This window comes from Acyrthosiphon pisum, chromosome A1 (genome assembly GCF_005508785.2).
Source record: "Acyrthosiphon pisum isolate AL4f chromosome A1, pea_aphid_22Mar2018_4r6ur, whole genome shotgun sequence".
Taxonomy (NCBI): domain Eukaryota; kingdom Metazoa; phylum Arthropoda; class Insecta; order Hemiptera; family Aphididae; genus Acyrthosiphon; species Acyrthosiphon pisum.
Window position 1 is genome coordinate 19,067,029 of NC_042494.1, and position 21,714 is coordinate 19,088,742.

Here is a 21,714-nt window from a genome sequence, read left to right on the forward strand (position 1 = left end):
TTACGTATACATTATAATAATATTATTGTATCTCGTCGCCGAGTGTGTTCATACACACATTATATTATATTATTATATATAATACAGCCTACAAAGCCGAGTGCGAAAGGGTCGTCGACATCGGGCTGCAGGGGTTTATTCTCTATGTGTATATTATATACGATCACCGCCGTCGATATATTATTATATATAATACATATATATATATATATATATATACATAATATATACACACATGCCGCACTACAATTCGTATTATTATTACAATGCGTATATTACAACATAATAATATATATATACACAAACGATATCTGCACGAAAGCCACATGCATATATATACCTATGTATAGCATTATAGTAATTAGCGGAACAAATGTTATATTGTAATATGCGATATTATGATACATATATATATATATAATAATAATTTATAAGCGATGAGGAACACCCGCCGAGCGTTTAATAACTTTATTTACATTAATATTAACCCATTCCGCGAGAGAATCCCTTTATAATAATAATACGCAGTCCATATAATATAATAATATATTGTACACACACACTATGTATATCACATGTATAGATCGTATTATTGTATATATTATTAACCTGCGTATGTACCATATAGGTACCTATAATATACTACATTATCGTCATTATTTTGCAATCGTCGGGTATTATAAACACTACAAATTATTGAACATTTCTGACAAACGCTTCCTGCAATCATGATATTTACGTATTGTATATAATATAACCGGCGATGGATTTTCACCGTCGTGATGTAGGATACGACTGTTGAATAATTATTATACTATATAGTAGTATGCAATATGTATAGTACTATGCAGAATGGTGGAACGTTTCGGGTTTGAAGCTAAGATCATAATTATAATATTGTGATTAGGCACTTATTAATATATTTTTTATTTTTTGTACTCCAAATATTTATCATGCGATCTGTAAAATATGTTATTTTTTTACAACAAGTATAAGTGACGTTGAGGGTTGTAGTTGTAGTGGACTTAGTAGTCTTGAGAGAAGAATCCATCTATTGATGGAACTTTGCGGTGATGAGGATAATGATCCCTAATCATTTGTTCTCGGCACCATTTACGTTTCAGCGTCTTCTAGAGTCTCGTGGGATGTGGAATTCGAGGTGATGTTATTATAGTTGGCATTTCTATTATTAGTAACGGGACTTGAAATAAGAGTGAGGAAAAGAGAAAGGAGAGTGTTTATGATTGACTTAAATTTTTCTATGAAAATTATATTTCGTTGTTATTTGTTGTAGTAGGATTGGGACTTGGAAGTATGGAGACCCTCAGTTTCTTATAAATATAAAACTCTTTTATTCGTTTTGCACAAATTATTTTTCCGACCGTCGACTGAAGTTCGTTAATAAATTATGTTGTTTTTAGGTTCTTGTAGTAATGGTTGGATTGAGTTCCTACCTATAATTCGTATATTAACCCTTCCTGTAACTCTAAAATTAAGTGACCAGAAATATCAGGTCTTCACATCGAATACGTGTATTATGATAATATATAGATACGTAAGAATATGATAATTCTGCATTCTGAGCATTATCGTCACCACGGATTTCCCATCGATCCCGTGATGGTGAAATAATATATTATGGTATCATATATATGCATAATGCATAATGGCGTCATTTCAGAATTTTACGTGGAATGCAACCAAAATCAGAGATGATCGTCGCTCCACTCTTTTAATAGTAAATATTCTTCTAGGATCCCAGAATTATTAACATTTTTAAACAAAATTACAGAATTGTGAGAGCGTTATAACTTATAATCATTTTTTTTTAAATTTAAAACAAGTATAAACACGAGTGAATGTATTATTTAATGCTTAAAGGTTAAACATATTAAACTGCTTATTATAAATAATCATAAAAACATATCATACAAATAAGGGGACTGAAAATTTAAAAATTGATTATTTTTTATGTATTACTAAATGTTTGTCTATCAATTTTATTAACATAACTGTAAAATATAATTGATACGTCAAACTAAAAAACATAATATGGCACACTAATAGCGTCATCATTAATTCGTAGGGACAAATCATTCGTAGTTTATAAATAGGCCAATGTCGGAATATTATCATAATAATTACTAGTGTGATTAATGCGAACGTTCGTCATAATATTATTATTATGATTATTCAGTATTCTACATAAATGTATGATATTTGCTGAAGCCCGACGGGTGTCTGTAGTGGCGTAATTCATATAATAATATAATTTATTTATATCGGAGTGCATTCAACGGGGACAGACTTCAGCGGGAGAAAAGATCCTTTTGAATTTTGACGCGCCGACAACTACTAAATAAATGTCATCGACAGCTAAATCGCATAAAATAATTTATAGACGTTGCAGACGCGCAATAAAAAAACGGTATCCAATAATATAATATTATAATAATGAAAATAATTTAAAAACTTATTTTAATTCATAATATTTACTATATAAATTCGAGTAGATTGTTGGAATCTATATACGTTTGTCGAGGTAATAAATAATAATATACAATTTCCGGTCACGATAATATATTTTTTTTTAAACACACACACATTGTTAAAAGGCCGAAGCTCATAAAATCGGCGCAAACACGCATTATTATAATAGTAGGTACCTTTTTACTTTTGAGTAGTAATATATTTGTCGGGAGAGAAAAAAACGATTTTAAAACCTATAGCCACCGCATGCAGTCCGTGCACATACCTATTGTACGGACGTATAAATTTAAAATTCTCTATTTAGGTTGCAGGTTGGACCCAAACTATATAGGTATATATATATATATGTATAATAGGTACACGACGACGACGACTGTGGACCGCACGAAATAGATAGAACAAGAACGAAAATAAAGGTAAAAAAAACTCTATTTTTCGAGCAGAGGAGAAAAATAAAACGTCAACCCGACCTTACGCTTGCAACTCTGGCAGGATTATTTTACGCGCGGTCCAGCGTAAATCGGATGACACTCGTGTGGGGCCGTCCTGTGGCAGCGGCATCATGCGAAAGATGTACATAATAATATGATATATACAATAATAATATACATACGCCCGATGCGTAGTTTTGTGAACGCACAAACGAGGTTCCGGGAAAAGGAAAAAAAATACATCCAAACGGAATTCCAGATAAACAGAACACACACGCGAGCAGAGTCGACTCTATTACGATATAATAATATTATATATTATATATATATATGTTATTAAAACAAAACAAAAAAAATCGGACTCGGTCACGACGCCGACAACCACCGAGGGCCGTCGCTCCACTCCCACACCGCCGCCACCCGCCACCTCATCGTACAAAATAATATGTAAAATAATATTTTGTAGTTTCGTTTTTTGTACCTACTCGTAGATATATATTTAGTAGCAGGGCGATTTTTTGTTTAATTACGCCGTTAGGTGGATTATTTATTTTCAAAACGTGTAACTTTTGAGTGTACCTACTATTAATATTAGGTACATATTAGGTTATATTATACTATAGGAACACGCGCGAACGGTGAACGGTTGAAATATTTGTACCGTTTTTGTGTGTATAATATTATGTATATCGTACCTACTATGGTTAGTGGAATAAACTCAAAACACCTGTTAATAACTGGTGCTTATAATAAACCGGCGATTACGAAAAATCAAAATTATTCTACTGCTGTGGCCGTCGGAAAAAAGTGAAATCCCTAAACAATGGTCACTAGGCCAACCAAATGTAGGTAGCGAAAAAACACTTTGTTACGCAAGCACTTGTATATTATAATATCGCTATAATAAGTGTAAACAGAGTTACCTACTTTAAATTGTTTGAAAACACCACAAATCGACTATACAAAAACGATAACAGTAGGTACGGCTAAAGTGTCTTGCTAAAAAAAACATAATAATTACGTATTTGCTTTAAACTAATTAGTATCAATAACAATTACAATAATAATAATTATAATTATTATTGCCGGCTGTCGGAAAACTCGCGCCGATGGGGGTGGACGGCGGTGGCGGATGTACGACGTTTATTTTATTATTATAAATCGTTTAAAATTCCATTTCGGCGAGCCGCACTTATTATGCGATGATTAACTGCCGTTGTCGGCCGTCAAGTATAATATACACGTCCTAAAATATTGTTATATGACCGTAGATCGTCGTAAAAATATGACGTCATGCAGACGAAATTACGTTAAGTTTTAAATTTTCAAATATCATGTTATATTCTGCTCCGATCAACTCGGCTGACATCCTTGCGTGCTATAAGAATGTCTTATGTAATATTATTAATTGTCTATATAGCCCCATATAGGCAAGACGCGCGTTAGACGCCCGGCAAAGTTATTAACGTTTTTTGCACTCCATAATATGCGATTCGCGTACAGTTTTTGTATAGTGCAGTCGAATCGCGGAAACATGGTGTGGATATTAGTTATATTCTAATATAATGTGAGAACCATACCGTTTGGACTCGAGTGCAGAAACGGCAACAACGGCGGTAGCAGTCAATCGGTATTTCCCCCGCTAATTGCCCCCGAACACCTATCGGAGCGCGACGAAAATAATAATAATCAATCAACTCTCTGGGCCGCCGCCGCTGCTGGTCCTGCTCCTGGTCCCGCTGCAGTGTCGGCGACGTCTCAATTACACAACGGCGACGGCGGCACGATGACAGTTGAACAAACATAGACCGAAACGAGAAAACCATATTATATATATAATGTGTATGTGAATTTCGCCTGCGGGTCAGATCGGGTTCTCTACTTACGTTATTTATATCTTTCCACGTCGCATACTGGTATTGTAGGCAGGTACGACCGGTAGGACGTTGTAAACTACACGTGTAGCGAGTGAATCGATTATTACCCCCGGAGCGTATCAGAATTTTTTTCTCCCCCGTGTTAACGAACAAATTATGTGCAAAATCGATATTACTATACGATTATAAGGATTATGGGGAGGCCCGAACCGTGATTTCCAGTCAAGTTAGTTAAAACCTGAAAACTGCAACGTGGAAGGCGTTATGATATAGACATATGTATAGCATGCAATATGCATATTATATTATGCATTTTGTTATTAATAATAATACGCCCGTTATCGATACGCGAATACGTGTGCGTGGCTGATTGCGACATAAAACCACAGAATAAATATTCTGTGATACAACACCATTGAACCACCGATTTATAAGATATCTGTGTATTGAACACAATAATACTATACATAATTCGATGTTAAAATATATTGTAAAATATGTAAACGATCCATGGACGACGCACGTCCCATAAAAGGCAAAACGCGTGAAGAAAATCGTGTCCAAAGGTTTCGACAGTAACACATTATGAAACAATATGCCTATATTACAGATAATCGATAACAGAAGACGTAAACAAAAAAAAAAAAAAAAAAATATTATGTTAGATATCAATAAATTATTATGTTGATATTGCACACGTACTACGTATAGGTACTTATATAAAACATGTAGGTAACTTACCGCGTATTAATGCAATGATATAAATACTATTATATGGTTGCCTATCATTTACATAAAATCGTGCTATAATATAACGTGTAGTCTGTCACGTGATTCTTGATCACCACCCCGAATGTTTGTATAATAATATAATATGTGCCCCTATCCGGAGATTTGACACAACCTCATATACATGGGTACGTATCACGTATGTACGAATTTCTTCACTTGTAAGTTTTAAGTTTGCTTTTTTTTCGTATTTTTAGTTACCATCGTATATAATATTATGGTTGTATGATACGCACATTTAAGTCGTTCGTGATAAAACAAACATATTATAATACTGAAAACGTGTTAGTAAAATATATAAGTGAATCGAGATAACGCATTAACTTTAACGATCGACAATGAAACAAAAAAATTAAACCTAGTTTTAAAAATCGATGGCGATCATAAAAATGATGATCGTTAAAATATCAGTCAAGAATTATCAATCGTCACTGTCTAGGCGATTACATACAGTATATTATTACTCTATGCATACAGTATATTATATGAATTATATATACTATATTATTATGCTAATACTATAGTATGCATATTGTGTATTTGTGTATCGGTACATGTGTCAATGTTAGATTAACAGTCGACTAAGACAGAAAATCCGTTAACTATATCTACGGATACTTCTTCTATCGTCTGTAATATTATGTATATAATATATCGCGAGTCACGACAGAGACAAAAAATAAATAACTGTCACACGCATATAATATTAACTATTAAGATGGTTAATGGAGTCCCTTTCGTTGAAATATAATATTCATGAAGTGGGTAGATTACGATTACATATTTTTTCATACACCTTTTAGGCGCTGATTCGTTGTCGGTTGGATCAAAGAAAAATCATTTTTTCTTTTTGATAAAAAAATGTACACTGACGAACTAAAAAAGTGCAATGCAATGTTGTAAATTTCAGCAAAAAAAGCTAAAATAAGAATATACTTACTTATTAAACAGATTTCCAGTGTATATATTATTATGTTATATTATAATATAAATAGGTACAATGCGGTTATGACTACAGTGTATACATATATTGTGTTCGGAAGTTTTAACTTTAATGACAATATTAAATGAGCGATTGCTAAATCTTCCAAGTTCCTGCAAATAGTGTTTGTATATAATATGACCATATAGGCATAAACTAAAACTATAACATACAAGCATTTTATTATATTGTATATAGGTAATAATAAATAATAATTTATCGCATATAGGTGTTCTACAAATCGAATCGAATACTGAAAGTACCTTCACATTTTATTTATAGGTATTACGATTGATTTTAATCTTTTTTTACGTCCATCTCATATTATAATATTTCTGCAGATGATTTTATTCCGAGAAATGTAATCGATATATTTATATAATAAAAAATGAAATCCTGGAGAGAAATTCACAAAATGTAGTCAAGTCTACAGTACACATAGGATACAAAAGACATGGGTATAAGAAGGATATATAAACGTAAATGCGAATGGGGGGGACTCGCTCACACGCTCACGACTCGCGTGTCAAAAGAGCTCGACGACAAATCTGAGCGAAACGAACGATCGATTCGTCGCGCGTGTCAATATATCTGCGACCGCTTACGCCCCGCGGGTCCAGGTGCACCTCCCCTGTTCGTCACATAATATATTATATTATTATACTTATATATTATATTGTACACATACCCATATAGAGCGCGTATAATCCGTCGGCGGCACAGAAGAATGACTATACAAACACGCACAATCGGTAATCATTTATTTATTACACTTAGGTTAAGTTAACTAAGTTTTAAACCGCCGCCGGAGCGGATCTATGCAATGCGCCGCAGCTCAGTAGTTTTTATGGGGGGAAGGGGGGTGATTGGTATAGATCCCCACAGAACTTTTTTATTATATTATAATGTGATGTACCAACCGCGGTATATAGTTGTCCATTAAAAACATAAACCTTGACGCTGAAGAAGTAATATTGACGAGCTATCAAAAAGACTTCAAAAATCTCGTTTTATAAATTGTGTTTATTGATTACTAATAAATTAGTAATTATTATGTATTAAATGTTGTAAATTAATTAGTTTCCATGTACCTACATTATTTTTCTGTAAATGATGGTGTGTTAAAAACAAATATAGATCTACTGGGAAGGGGAGGATTAGGCTGTGAAGCCTCTAAAATATACACCTATACACCAATAACAATCATATAATACTATAAATGAAATAAATGTAAACTTATGTACACTAAAAGCATAAAATATAACTATAGTATAAGTTATTTGTATAGGCTGATGACCTAGAAATTGGCTTTATTTCTAATGAAACTATTAATGATTGGGTATTTAGGTAGGCATTATAACAGTTCTATTAGTTATTATAGGATATATATATAAATATATAATATTATACTAAAAGACTAAAAAACCTTAGGTAAGTATACAAAACGAACTTTCTGTTCTTTTTTAATTAACTGAAAGTTTTGCTGTAGGTGTATAATAATAGAGGAGCGAACTAGAGTACCTTCAAGCAGCGATCCAAAGCATTACGATATAATAATTATTGTGATCAATACAATTACACAATAGTAATTTAATTTCTTAGAAAATAAATCACAACACAATAAAAAAAAAGAATATAGTACGATACAACAATAAAAACCAATTTACGTTTTCGTCGAATAATACGGGCGCGCGTTACCCTATGGAGGTACGATAATATAAATATGTAAACTCGAAATATTATAAATTCAAAAACATTTTTATTTTTTCGAAAGCAAGTCGCGTACAATGTTATGTATGCATTACATTCGGGACGACGACGACGAAAAGGCACATCGATATAATATAGGTGTGGAGGTATAGTTGGCGGCGACGAGGGTATATATTTATTATTATTATTATTATTGTACGAATATAATATAAGGGACAGTTGTCGCACAAATAGCACGCGTCGTGGAGAGGACTGCCGTTGCCCCGTCGCTGTACCACCCCCTCGGGTCTCCTGCTCGGGGGCTTAATTGGAAGTGCAAACTGCGCAACGAGAGAAAACGTTGCATGAGAACGTTTAAAAGGGTCGACGACGACTACGAAATCGGAGTGTGAGAAGAACGAGCCGCCGGCGGTTTATATGTATATATATTATAAGGGACGACGAGATTACGTCCCGCGCGCGCGTACTGCATAATTGCTTACAAACAGCGAGCGTTGTCCTACCGCCCCGTCGCTCATACTTGCCGAATCCGCGAGTCGTGCCGGCCATAAATAATTCATATCGCGTTATATCCAACGCCGCCTCGTTCTTCGTCCCCTCCCCGTGTTATAGCGACCGACAGTGTAATATGCGGCCAGCAGAATTTTAATGATATGTATATAATATTATACAGGCTGGTGACCAAAACTCGAATACTATATACTAGGTAATAATAATAATAATAATAATAATAATATCAGTACAACGCTGTTTATATAGCTCTGCACTTATTATTTGTTTGTGCACTATTATTGTTAAGCATACCTACTATTATTTTACCATAAATGATATGCCTACACATATCACAAGATTTAAAAAAGAAAAATTATTATTCCCAAGTGGCTCGGCGCGTCGCAGTGGCTGAAATCAATAATTACGCGACGTGATTGAGAATAAGCAACTGCAGCTGCCATTAGTTCTCGGATGGGTGACCACACGGGTTCGTATAGTGCGCAAAAACCTTGCCACACATACACATGTTCCTAACCGACCGTACCAACCACGACCATCCGAACCCGGGAGCATACTACTTGCGTCCGAAATTATTATCAGTAGTTGCGTTCCTCAAAAAAAGTCATAGTCTATTTTCGTCCCAGTATACCTTTTTTTATAACCTAATTGCGTCCCAAAAATATCGATATAATCAATATCAAATTTTAAATAAAAAAAAAATACATTGATGTTTACTTCAATTTAAAATATAGAAGTATATTTAATAAAAAAAAAACTCACATGTTATGATAATAACTTTTGTCATAGTAATAATAATATTAATAATATAAAAATGCATGTTTTACATTTTGTCATGATAATATAATAATAATATGTAGTAATAATAAATTGTCAATTATTGATATGGAGTACTATGTGAAGTAGTATCACTTATTAAACTGTCATGAACATCTAGTTTCATACAGCTTTTATTCGTACACTTCCATCGAAAATTGTTATTGCATAAAGTTTTATGATATTCAAACTTATAACTATCAATTATACATATAAAAACCATTAGTCACGACCAATTTAGAACTACACATTTTTTCCATAGCTTAAAAAAAATTAGTATTTACAGTACAGTTTATGAACTACCGATTTTAGTGACACGATACTATTGATTTTAGTGATTTTAGTAGATACTATCGATAATAATTATATAGCCAACTTGCGTTACCAGTAAAGTTTACTACCTGAAAAATATACCTTTTTTTGGGACGCAAGTAACATGCAGCTCCCAACCCTACCAACCTTACAGGCCAATGGCCTCAGTCGTCGAATCCTTATTCCTAAACACAGTGCCGTAAAAACCATAGGTGCGGGCGGTGCACAGCACTGGGGCCCGCAGGAGTGAAGGGCCCTTAGCGGATGGACGTCAATTTTTTTTTTTAAAATTTGATTCATAATAATTGAATTATTATCTTGTATTTAATTTCATATAGCAAATTGTAAAAGCCTGTTCCGTTTTACTTACAATTGTTTATCTAAATATTGGAAAAATTACTAATCCTTGATTTTATTCAACTGTATAAGTCAGATGTGACTTCAGATTTGTAAGTAATATTTATCAGTATTAAGTATTGAAAGAGGTCATACTGATGAAATAAATATTGAAAAGATTATTGTTGATTTCGCAAATGCTAAAGTTCGGAAGAAAATGTTTTTTTTTTACTTAAATATTATAAAATATGTAACAGGTATATTATTATGTATTAATAGTAATAATTATTTTTATTTTTATTTCTAGTGTTACATTAAAACTAAAATTATTATTCTTATATTTTATTGTAAATACATTTAATTAATCCACAAATACTATCCTATCTAAGGAGTAGAAACTCCCATGGTGTGAAGTCAATCCGACTTTTTTATGTATCTCAAGAAAGAGGGACCCATATGCATTTGTTTGCACCTGAGTTTTTGACTCTCTAGTTACGGCACTGCCTAAACAACTTTTGCACAATCGAAAGTATATAATATTATGTGTTAAGTATTTATAAGTAGTTATAGTAATAGTTTTAAGCAACTTGTTCTCGATACCACCGTACATTAATTGTAAATAAAGTGCATGATATAAATAGGATAAATTGTACTCAATCGATTTGTATTGTACTAATTAAATTAATTTGATTTATGAAGTTATGAACCGTTATTTCTGTAAATGATTCAATAAATGTTTTTAATTTATTTATTAGAACTCTCATCTCTGAACAGCCATTGGGTTTAAATAAAAGAAATACAATATATCATAATTAAATATCAACAAGACATTAGACAACAAAAATTAAAAACAGACAAATAATTTAGGTTTCAGTATAATATAATATTATATTTATATATTATTTCCAAACTATTTGTCTTTGTTTTTACTACTGCATTCTACCCTACAGAGTATCATTTAACCGTTTTTGACGTTCTTGTACATACACGCCCTTAACCAATTTTTGGATTCGTCACATGCCTGAAAAACTGCGATCACGTGTTCCAAAACTTACTGGAATAATTATAATAGCAATTTGAAGTAATTTATACAGGCGAGAAAAAACCTTTTTTTGAATGCGATATTCCCCGAGCATAGTATGTCATTGATAACTGACAATATCAACTGTTGTAATATTATTATTACATATTTATTATCGGGCCAAACTACTCTATTTTAAAGCATAAAATTATGTTAAAATAATGAATATTTGAACAGTCCAAAAACTCAATAAATACTATCAATGTAAATAATGCAAAGTTATGGCTATAGGATTTTTGGGGGCCCTAATTTTGAGACAAGGGACTATTTAAGAAACTCTCTGCCTCCATATAGTATGTATATACTTTACAGTATTTTTACGGCCTTATCAGTTATCGTGTTTGTTCGCGACGGTCTGTAAATGTCTGCATCGTATACTATAGTACGCGTCCGATGATATCCATTTTGCTCGTCCAATCGAAAACATTCGTCTTACAGCGGCGCGTCTTTGAAAACACGACTTAACGAGAAACGGGAATTCTCAAATATTAAAACACTCGCTTATATTATTATTTTATCTATACACATATACCAACTGCCATAGCGCAGTGCCTCTTTGAAATATATACATATACGATTGTAATAATTAATGTAGTCGGTGTTTTTACGCACAATCGTTTGTCGATATAATCCTTCGCGCGTGTGGGGGTAGCGTTGTAAGTAACAACCCTCGGGTGCGAGTCGGATTTCATATACGCGTTAGGGGTAGGTATATTATACACCGATACACCGTGCAGGAGAGATTTCGCCGCGTGCTCAATCGGCGTCGACTTTGTAGAATTCACCCGTCCTATGTATATATATATATATATATACGAACGCATAAATTACGTTTATTCGTATTATATTATTATAGGTACATACCGTAATAGTTATACCGTCTTACACATGCACACACCATCACCGCCGCCACCCTCGAACGCGACTGACTTTATATAATATACCTATTATATATATATATAACGTAATCGATGTAAACCCAACGGAGACAAATTATTCGAAATACGCACAGCGTTATGATATAGGTTATGTATTATGTAACACTGTATAGCCATAGTACGCCTTTGAAAGTATATATGATAGGTAATCTCCTATAAACATCCCTCTCGAACAACCCCACACGATATTATAACCTTTTACACGACGTGCAGTTTTAACTGCGTATAGTATGGCACATGCAGTGAGCTTCAAGCGTGTTCATTATAAAATGTATAAATTAATATGCAGAAAGACAAAACGATATAATATTGTTGTATCCTATGGGTAGGCATATATACCTATTACCTGTTATATTGTAGTTCTGGGTTCATAGGAAAAAAACAATAAATACCAACTTCATGTCCATTAATTATTATCACCGTTATAATATTATTATTATTATAATACATAATATTATATTATTTTATCGGAAAGGAAGTCCGATATTAACAATATTATTATTGTAGTCGTTCACCTTTATTCGCCGGCGGACAATAAGCTATTTTTAAACAGTTTTTAATTTTAATCGTCGACACATTAATTATTCACAACTGCACACCATCGTCCGTCGTACATATTTTCAACAATGAGCCATTGTTCCGACGAGTAGACATACATAATATAATATGTGAATATAAAATATACGTATAGCTTTAGCTTATAACAATAATTATATTATTTTTTTTAAGAGGTTAGTTCGGTCGTCAAATATCAAACGTTTACACACCGATCCATTATAGTATAATATTATATTTTACGGTAGTTTTTTTTTAACGTATCATGACAAATCAATTAGTTTATAATAAAAGTATACCTATTATTATTATTACAGCATAATATTCGACCGAATGCAAAATTAATTTATAATATGTACACGAAATACCAGCCATGCATATTGTATTATACCAGTAGGGCGAGGGGAATCGCGTTTTCGCCGGATTATTATGCGTCGCAAGTATAAATCAATCCCTGGAAACCCCAAAAATCGATAGAATACATATACATCATCAGTTCCGCAACACGAAAGACTTGACACGTTATTATAATATTCACACACAAAGTGACATTTCACATATTTTGTCCTTTCGAGATACTCGGCACGACAAGTTGTCCGATTTGGAAATAATTATTAATATTACAAACAACATACATAAAGGTGTAAAATATTTAAATATATATAACATAGTATCTCGAAGGGGAAAAAATGTCTCGTCGGCGGGTCTTGCGTTTTTCATCGTGAAAATGGGGTTACTGGTTAGACATAAACCAGGAGCATAATTATTACTGCAGGGAACAGTATTTTTTGGGAAAATATCTGTGTGAAATTATATAATATATCTCGAAGAGGAAAAATATTTCTAAAGAATGATATAATTTAGGAATGCGGTATACGTCTTATACAGTACAATAGTAGGTATAACACCAAATTATATAATTTTGTGAAAATAATTATCCGTACGCAGGGAACAATCCCAAATATTCCTTTAAATATTTTCCAGATTTATAACCCTCCCCCCCAAGGTTTTTACAATTCCCGTTTAAATATTGTTGCAAGAAAGTACTATATTCGTACCATTCCCGAACGATGACATTCTTTGGAAATATTGTCGCTCTCCGAGACATCGTCGCGGGGATCAGTGTTTTCCCTTGAAACACTGATCCCTGCAATTATTTTATTGTCCGGGTCAATGCGAAATGCAGCCTCCCACCCTCAAAACGACTGCGAGAATCGGACCTCCGATTGGCGAGCCCGTCCGATTGATTCGTCAAAAACCACGTCATGCACGTAAGGTTGGTCGGAACCAGACGCGCATTATAGGTATGGTACGATCCAAATTCAAACCGCTGTTCAGTATGCCGGCCGGCACTCGCCCCGACGACGACGACGACGACAACGAGTCGTTACGTGTGAGCGGTCGCTTAAAATACGCGAGCGCGGAGATCGTTTTCTCGGTAAACCAATTAACGCGCCGGCCGGACACGACCGGGCCCGTAAAAGGCGCGCAACCGTCACAGCGGCAGCACACGCGACCCGAATGGAAATTGCCGGGCGACGACCACCGCCCGTGCCGTTCGGAGAAAACGGACGTCGTCGTCGGTCGTCCTCGGACCCCGTTTTGGGTAAACGTGTATTTACACCGCTCGTCCGATGTGTATATATACACCGCGAGCGCCGCGACTGCAGTGGTCATTATTGTGCATACAGGGCGCTTCCCGCCGCGGTTTCGGTCGTCGGCGATGTGACGACTGTCCGGCACGGGGAGGGTCGTTCGGGGCGTAACGCATATTATACCGGGAAACGTCTGTTTAAAACCGTTCAAACATTATATAATGTTGCGTATTTGCAGTACACGGCTGCTGCGAGCCGATCCTGCGCATGGCTTGACGAATTGAGATAATAATATAATGCCAGTGGATTTGCCCCGTCTTAAACTAGGTATCCATTGATTTTGAACTATACACGCCATATTTTTAACACGGTCGTTTTGAGGCCGGTTCGCAATTTTAAGATACAAATTATTTACGATATAGGTATTGTAATGACTGTTTTAATTTAAGTTACCAATGGCAACACGGCGCTTGAATTGGGAACAAATTAGAAGGAGGAAGTGCAAAAGTGTAAAAAAAAATGTACCTGAATATATTTTAAACGTCGTATTGATTAGAATATAATTAGAAGGGGAACGCATAAATATTTATTAAAAATAAGTGAGGCTCCTCTCCTCCCCCACGTCTCCCACAATATTCAAGCACTGCCTATACAGACGAATAATTTTTTTTCGTGAGCCAACAAATCCCTGTGTAAGGTTCTATTTAAATTGCAAAATTTTAAAAATTGGTTCGAGGTGCACATCTTCGAGTATATAGAATTACATATATGTACCTACCAAATTTAAGAACCACACGTGCGCAATAGACTTGGCTGTGGTTTACATATATACACACACAAACGATGCATTTTATTAATATATATATTATAATATTATGTTGTCACGTTTTTAAAATATTTGCACCCTTCATAGGCTTACTACAGCCCCTAAGTACAAGCGACATGATATAATAATATATTGCATTACTCACTTCGTATATTACAACTGATAAACGATTAAGAGAAATTTCAGTGATGAAAAAATTAGTAGGTAATGAGGTATAATCAGTGATTAGGTCAGTTAAAAATCTATACAATTGAAAAGTCGTAATATTCATAACATTTTCTCGATTATAACAGTTGTTATAAAATGCATTTTACTTTAACACGAGTTTAACATTTCTTATACTAATTTTAACTGAATATTTTTTCGCCCTCAGAACGTGCCACGAGAGTAGATTTATTGTATCTATATTAAGACGTCGACGATTATTTTTTAATCTCTAATTCCTATATTATACATCGTTTAGTACACAAAACATTAGGCATATAATATATTATATAATTGCTTTTGTAAATATACTATCATTTATCGCACTATAATTAATTATTTATGTAATAAAGAACATTAATAAGAACGTTAATTGTATATTTGACTTTCGTGGCCTGCACACTAAATGTGGCCACCACCCACCGACTTTAATAAAAACAAACGACGACGTCAAACAATATTACGCGTGTCGCTAAATAAATATAATTCATTCTGGATAGCACACTAACAAATATTAATGTTTAGTTAATATTAGGTCATATTAAATTATACTAAAATACTGTGGAATGCCAACAACACACGCGCCAATCCTACAGGCATACTTCTCATTTTTTTTTTTGCGTTTTAGCAGTGTTATATTATAACATCGCGCTGTGAATTATATGGGATTAAATAATTTTACAATCGATCTACTATGGATTTCATGCTCCGTGCCCTCCTCCAAACGGTCAAAAGCGGACGATTATATAAAACGGTAATTATAATATACGAGTTTCGCGAACCACTCTGTGTACGTCCTATGGAATTTAGATATATTATAATATTAGTCGGGGTGGATCACTACGAGGGATCGCGGAAAGTGGCCGTGTGCAGTACGGTGCAGTTGTAGTTTGTCTGTTTAATGCCACAGCGGACAACAAACCGGAGCGGCGGCTCGTATATTATTTCACGTAGGTCCTGTACACTCCTGTACGTGTATGTATAATGTATATATACTATATATATATATATATATATATATCATGTGCGTACGTATATATATATATATATAGTTTTAACGAGGGTGACATGAGCTCCAACGATCCATTCGGCCGTCTGCGTGTGTATGTAATAATATATTATGCAGTGCGGTGCAGCACAGCCTCTTCTCTACCACCACCGCCGCTCGTAGATATATATATATATGTGTGTGTGTGTGTGTGTGTGTGTGTGTTTGACTCTAAATTAAACCCATACTGCCTTCGTAACGTATATTCTTAAAACCCTATACGTATATTATACGACTGTTCTATGGGTATATACGCCGCTCCAGGCTCTCCGACATAATAGGTAGATAATTCGCCTCATCGCCGTCGTGCAATGTGCGATGCAGCGCCTGCACTGCACTGCACTTTAGTGCATTATATATAAATTGTATACGCGTAGTTTCGGACGTAACGCTTGTCGAATGTCGATCTGGACACTTTATAATATGTATACGGAGTGATCTGTTTTACGAGTCACGTCGATTTTTCAAATTATACATTTTTGTGTTTTTGAAAAAAATATCCAATATTGATACATAATAGACATAATATTTAGAAAAGTATAATATAATGATATTCTGCTTCCATTAAATTAAAGAAATAGCTTGATAATAATTGCTATATTATTATACCTACATACTGCTATTATTATTAGGTTGTAGAATATGAAGATAATATAACACCTATCTAGGTATATTAAGGACGACTTGACCAACGTATTGCATTATAATATTTCAGACTTCAGTCGATAATATTATAATATATTATGTATACCTGCATATCTGTTAAAACGTAACACTTGGCAGAGTTGACCGTCATCATATTATTATTTATTGTGTTTACATTTTGGTGGACAATCGTTTACTTGAGGTACTATGTATATTGTACAACAATACTATACGGATCCGATGACTGGGTAAATCTATCAAATCGACAGGCTACTACAACAGCTTCCCGGCGGCGAGTATTATTACATCACGCGTCGTGTCTCTGCGAAGTGGCGTAAATTAATAAATAATAATAATATCGTCCTGGTTATCATCTTGCGTTATGATAGACGCCCGACAGCGCAAGGAAATACGCAGACAGACTGCAGTCCCCGTGGCGTATTAATAAACTTCGTCACTGCATAGCGGTGATGATTTTTCCTAAATTGAAAATAACAGTTTATCCCAAATTTTCCGATATAAATTAAGTACGCCCCAGGCCCCCGTGGTTAAGTTAGGGTTCCGCTCGACCTCTTCGACCAAGCATTTGATTACTATACATCGACGGACGAATTGACACAATTATGATAAATATGAATAAGGTACTTTTAAGTTTGAGCACATGGGGCGGCACCCGCGAACTCGAGGTAATATAAATTTGGTATGGTATATTATAATATAAGAGTTTTGTTAATTTCCGCAATATCTCTAAAATTATAATCTCTATTTTGAAAAAATAATTTTATTAGAATTGTTGGTTTGTGTTAAACGTGCGCTGACGGAGAAGGCGAGAAAAAATAATTATAAATATTTTTTGTAAGCTGTTATAGTGTATATGATGGTATTTTCAGAATTAAATCAAATAATATGTATTTAAATGTTATTTTCAGACTTCGGTTAAAAATAATAAACGTATTACAGCGATTTTCCGTATAATATAGTCATTACTTATTAGTAACCATTTATTTTATAGTTCTACTAGTCCGAAGTAATCCAAGATTATAGATCTGCGAAGTTAATTTGATAAACGATTAAAACGCGCGATTTTATTTCTATAATAATAATAATAATATAATGAACGGTAAAAGCAAAGTCGATTTTACTGCAGTGCACATTTTTGGGAATAAAACCATTTTATCGTCGGATATAAAAAAGAAAAAAGAAAAAAGTAGCTACACCATTTTGATTTCGTCTCGGTAAATTAAACTGCAAACCGTTTTGTAGTGAAGAGAGGATCAATTATTATTACCTATGTACCTTATTTATGTCGTAAAAAAACATCGCCTTGTCCACATTATAATAACATCATAATACTTACGTACTCGTACTAATGACGGTTAATAAAAAATAATATTATTATTACGAAAACGCGTTTCCCTGCAGCAGTGGTCAAATTGTTATTTTAGTATTATCATTGATTATTCTCTACTATTTATCATTGATAATATTTTATTGATATTATATAAAATCAATGGTATTATACAATCCAAAATATTAACAGTTTATCGCACGTATATTATATTATTATTATCCTATACGACATAATGAATGATGCATATTGTGTTTGAAAAAAAAGAATTATTAAATTCGTTTTTTGTTGGTTTTTTTAAATCACAGGTAGAGGACATTAACAAAAGAATACATTTTTTAGTGCACACATTTATAATTTAGGTACCTCTGGTTTTTATTTTTCCATCCAGGCCAGTCGGAACACAACAATGACAGTTGACAAATCGCACTTTTGCAGGCTTTATACATTTGTGTTACAACTACACCATTACACGGCAATTAGTCTGTCAGTATTATTTATGCGCTTTATACTTTATATATATATATTATTTGTACACAGTAGTGAACGCGAAAACTCGATTTTTCGATGACCGTTTTCGGAAAGGATTACAATCGTTCATTGTGCTGTGTAAACCCACAAAAAAAAAAATAATAATCATAATCGTTTGTAACACGTGAGAAAATAGGTATAATGTTTACAATAAATAATGTATAATATTATACAAATACAACTACAGTCATCCATAACATTATAACAGCCTGTCTTTCGTATTTGCTCCGACAATATAACAATAATCGGCCGCCGTTTCGCATCCGACACGATTCGACACTTAAACATTTACACCCGCCGCATATTGCATTATGTACTTACGCCATTTACGGGTCCCTCGGATGCATATTTTATTCAATATCGTACAACCATATAGTGATATAGGTGCCTACACCCTCTCGGCGATCCTATATATAGTTCTTCGTTTTGGCAACGACTACACAAATACGCTAAAAAAAAAAAACGTTTATCGCCCTATATAGTCACTGCACCAGGCCAACTCTTTCCAACGGGGCAGTACAATCCGAAAATGGCCGGTATAGAGGTATTTACTGCAAAAAGTGTGGTTGACGTACATAAATATTGTTTATGTAAACCGTTGGACAAGCACCGCTTGCAGGGACATAATCCTATAATTAAGAAACTTTTTTTTCACCGTAACAAAATAGAACTTTCACTGAGCCATATTGTAATTACTTTACAATAAATTAACGTATACATTTTACGGTAAATTATTAACACGAATCAAATTAATTATTGATTTAAAATCCGTGATTTTTATGTTTTTTTTTTTATATAATCAAATAGTTCTCCTCTTGAAAATTATGTTTCTTATCTAAATGTACCTAATAAGATTACCTAATAATATGTATAGTCTTTTCACTTATTTCCCCGTGAAACTGTTGTTTTATTTAATTTTAAAATTTGTTCCACAATAACTAACAACGAGATGCAGCCCACTTGGGAGTTATTTTCTAAATCAATTTATAAATATATTTTCATTTTAATTTTCATGTTAGTTGCCTATATCAAGCCCCTTAAAAACGGATGCAGTTGAAATAAAATAATATGACGTATTATATTCATTTCAATACTTTGATAATTCCATCCATTATAGTAACATATAAGTAATTGAATATCAAAATTATATACATTTTTCGATCTTCAAAGTATAGTGACTTATATGATGACATATTATGATTGCTCTTCCTTTTTGAAGGTATATTGAATTATATTGTTGTTTTAATAAAAATATTATACTAAAATATTTCGATAACTGATCAAAATATTGTAACTGTAATTAAAATGCAGTATCTACATTAAACTTCGACATCCCATAGAGGAGTAAAACCCTTGTGAAAAGGTGTATCATGTATTATACGACACCGATGCATACCGGGACCTACCGACACGTCATTTGGGAAAAAGAAAGTGGCGGCATCTCAATATGACTATACACCTATTTATATACAATTTATTAGTCGAGAATAAATTGTAAGCGAATATTATTAATCGCGATACTCGAACGCGCGCGCGACATCATATTTTATTATATACATATTATAACCTCGTCCGTTCAAACTTGGTAACCAGTCAAACAGGACGCGGAGATAATAACAATAATAATAATAATAATAATGTGACCGAACGACAAATTAATGATCGGCCCACGGGCACCAACTACTATAATAATAATATAATATACTCGTATAAGTCTATATACTACGCTGTACATATATTATCATAACCACGGCGACTTGTAGCACGTAATGTCGTTACGCTGACGACGACCGATTGAGACGATATCGACTTCAGCTCGGATAAAAACGCGACGAAATCCTCACCGAGCAGCGTATTACAGTCGTCGACTCGGGAAAATTCCCACGATATTACGTATATTCGATACATATAAATAATATATACGAGTATACGACGTACCTATTGTATTATATCGTAATTACGGTTTCGTTCGCGGAACGCTGGAATTAAAAAAATTACATAGATCAATTAGAGGTACTATACTATATATGAGTATATCGAGTAGTGAGTATTTATAACGTACGTATTTTACGCGAATAACTTACGAAAATAATAAAAAACAAAACGCGTCGTACGTAGTATATTATTGTGTGATTAATTATTGTGATCAAACCTATATGGTGATTTCGATTCCTATACTATAGTTTTTAAACATTTTTTTTTACATTAATTGTAGAAAGTATATTTTATAAGTGCAGCTCAACACATATTATAATAATATAATAGCTTGCATATATATGTATGCAGTATGTATAATGTATCGTATATAATAGGTAGGTAGGATTTTTTTCGACGGAAACAAATAAAACCGATTAAATTAGGTAGGTACTGGTTCAGTTTTTTTTTATTACAAATAAAACGGGTCGCATGAACGCGTGTTTTAACTCTTTAACGGTTTGAAAAGTTATAAAAACCCATATCCCCCCCCACACTCACTCGTAAACACGCCGTTCGTTACAGCCCATGTGTATATTATAATACGATTGTGTGTATGTGTGAGTGTGTAGCTGCAGCAGTGTAATTTGTTCGGGACAATGAAATGTTAAGCACGTTATTGCGGAATGCGCTCGGTGGTTTTTTTTTTTTTGAAACGACATAATATAATAATAATATATCGAAACGTTACCCGAATTAAATCTAAAACAAACTCG

At 33.6% G+C, this 21,714-nt stretch overlaps 1 protein-coding gene and 1 long non-coding RNA gene across 3 annotated transcripts in view; one reads left to right on the top strand and one right to left on the bottom strand.

Annotated features, from left to right (window-relative positions):
- Positions 1-19,499, top strand: part of LOC115033666 — a 24,670-nt gene extending 5,171 nt beyond the window's left edge. The window contains exon 2 of the long non-coding RNA XR_003838958.1: positions 12,602-19,499. This is a non-coding gene — a long non-coding RNA (uncharacterized LOC115033666). The remainder of the gene's footprint in view (positions 1-12,601) is intronic.
- The window catches only part of LOC100167793 (transcription factor LBX1), a 157,235-nt gene that overhangs the window by 68,963 nt on the left and 66,558 nt on the right, over positions 1-21,714 (bottom strand). The window lies entirely within an intron of this gene.